The sequence below is a fragment of the Silene latifolia genome, chromosome 6 (assembly GCF_048544455.1).
Source record: "Silene latifolia isolate original U9 population chromosome 6, ASM4854445v1, whole genome shotgun sequence".
NCBI lineage: Eukaryota > Viridiplantae > Streptophyta > Magnoliopsida > Caryophyllales > Caryophyllaceae > Silene > Silene latifolia.
The window spans coordinates 141,176,045-141,179,068 of NC_133531.1; positions in this window are offsets into that span (position 1 = coordinate 141,176,045).

The following is a 3,024-nucleotide window of genomic DNA, read 5'->3' on the forward strand; positions in this document are numbered from 1 at the left end:
TTTGGCAAATATTTCGATGGATCCGAGAGCGTTACATAACTTCTTGCCCCTCGGAAGAGCCATACGTGACGATATCAAGTTTTCCTACACCCAATCAACGATACGATCAAAGAAATATTCCAAACCTCTCACATGTATCATGGCGTATGAGGTACCTCTACAAATTGGTGATTGGGAAGGAACAACGAACTTCATGGTTGTCGATGTAGAAAGTGATGATGTTTCGCTAATGGGTGTCCGGGTTTATGGAGTCAATAAAGCCATGGACGACATCCCATGACCGACTCACTATTTTCGTCGAAGAAAAGAAATTCGACATTATGATTTGCACAATGGAAATAATGAAACACGGATCTCTTGCCGACCTATCACGACGAGAGACCCGTCCAATTAAAGATCTATTGGGCATAGCGCAAGTTAAGAAAAGAGGAAGACCCAAGAAGATAAAGACGGAGGTAAACCTTTGGCCAACAAGGAAGAAATCAAGAAAAGGTGTCCAAAGGTCGACCTCAACCAAACAATAACATTCCGCAAGGGCGTGATCATGAGAAGCCGAAGTAATTCCTATCAACGGACATGGTCACGTCGAAATGGTGTGATTGACGAGGGCGTCAACCATTCAAGTGGGGGAGAATGTCACGGTTCGTTTTTTTTCGAACTCCCGTGACACGCCCAAGATGCATAAGGGAGCTCACACAAAGCATACACGCATTTTCAAAGCCTACACTAACTCCGGGCAGCTCAACAACAAGTTCACTCCGGCTCACGACTAGCTCACTCAAGTGTACTCGGCTCACTCCTACTGGGGCAGCTCACTCTTAGTTGAGGTTAGTGGACAAGCTACCGTGAAGTCCACAAGTCCATATATGCCGAAGAGGTGCGAGTATGCCAAGAGGTGCGACCAAGGGCCATGTACCAAGTCCCTTGTCCACATACATTCCCCTTAAACCATCCTTATCCTCTCCCTTATCCTTATCCTTATCCTTATCCTTATCCATTCCCCCTCACACACCAAATACACCCCCCTAAGGAATATTCCCTTGTGAGAGAGAAGCATATACATCTCCCTTGTCATCCTTATCCTTTCCCTCTCTCACACACAAATACATCCCCTCTACCCTATCCATTTTGGCGCCACACTCAAGGGATGCAATGGTTCATTTTGGCGCCACACTCCAAGGGTCGTGATGGTTCACCTTTGCCGCCAACATCAAGAGGAACGAAGGTCGCACCCCTTCGTTCCATACATCTCTTTTGGGCATTATACATGAAGAGGAACAAGGAGGTTCATTCCCCCTTATTCACACCTTTTCCCAAGAGGCATGAAGGAGGCACCCCTTCACACCAACCATCACATTTCCTAGGCCTATAAATAGGAGGCATTAGGCCTCATTTTCATTCATTCAGTTTATCAAGTTTTATTCATTTTATTATCCAAATACTTATATATATCTTACAAGCATTGTATTCCAACAATCTTGTAACAATCTTGTAATAGTTTATAATCATTCTCTTGTAAAACATTACTCTTTATTATTTCTTATATATAGTAATACTTTGCGATGTTTCCGCACATCTATTGTTTCGCATTGTTATTACGAGCCATACTCTTCCGAGTGATACTTGTCAATGGGTTTTGCTTCGACTTGTGTCAAGACTCTCGCCTTGACTCAAGTGGCGCACGGCCTATTTCATACCCGAAGAAATGAGGGCGTGACATGGCCAGGTAGCTAACCTCAAAATGCCCCTTGGCCTAGGCATTTCACGCCCATGGCCTGGGCAACTAACCTCAAAATGCCCCATGGCCTTGGCATTTCACGCCCATGGCCTAGGCAAATAACCTCAAAATGCCTAGGCATGGCTATTCAACGGAAGTGCTCGGTCATTGGTGCCCATGTGCCCATTGGCCTAGGCATTGCTCGGCCATTGGTTGGCCATAGGGCTTGCTAGGCATTGGTGCCCATTAGGCATTGCTCGGCCATTGGTGCCCATGGCCTAGGCATTGCTCGGCCATTGGTGCCCATGGCCTAGGCATTGCTCGGCCATTGGTGCCCATGGCCTAGGCATTGCCCTGCTCAGGCATTGCCCATAGGCAATGCTCGGCCATTGGTGCCCATGGCTAGGCATTGCTCGGCCATTGGTGCCCATGGCCTAGGCATTGCTCGGCCATTGGTGCCCATGGCCTAGGCATTGCTCGGCCATTGGTGCCCATGGCCTAGGCATTGCTCGGCCATTGGTGCCCATGGCCTAGGCATTGCACGGCCATTGGTGCCCATGGCTAGGCATTGCCGGCCATGGCCTAGGCATTCATGGCTAGGCATTGCCCATTGGCCCATGGCCATAGGCATTGCTCGGCCATTGGTGCCCATGGCCTAGGCATGCTCGGCCATGGCTAGGCATTGCTCGGTCATTGGTGCCCATGGCATAGGCATTGCTCGGCCATTGGTGCCCATGGCCTAGGCATTGCTCGGCCATTGGTGCCCATGGCCTAGGCATTGCTCGGCCATTGGTGCCCATGGCCTAGGCATTGCTCGGCCATTGGTGCCCATGGCCTAGGCATTGCTCGGCCATTGGTGCCCATGTCCTAGGCATTGCTCGGCCATGGCTAGGCATTGCTCGGCATGGCTAGGCATTGCTCGGTCATTGGTGCCCATGGCATAGGCATTGCTCGGCCATTGGTGCCCATGGCCTAGGCATTGCTCGGCCATTGGTGCCCATGGCCTAGGCATGCTCGGCCATTGGTGCCCATGGCCTAGGCATGCTCGGCCATTGGTGCCCATGGCCTAGGCATTGCTCGGCCATTGGTGCCCATGGCCTAGGCATTGCTCGGCCATGGCTAGGCATTGCTCGGCATTGCTCATTGGTGCCCATGGCCTAGGCATTGCTCGGCCATGGCTAGGCATTGCTCGGTCATTGGTGCCCATGGCCTAGGCATTGCTCGGCCATGGCTAGGCATTGCTCGGTCATTGGTGCCCATGGCCTAGGCATTGCTCGGTCATTGGTGCCCATGGCCTAGGCATTGCT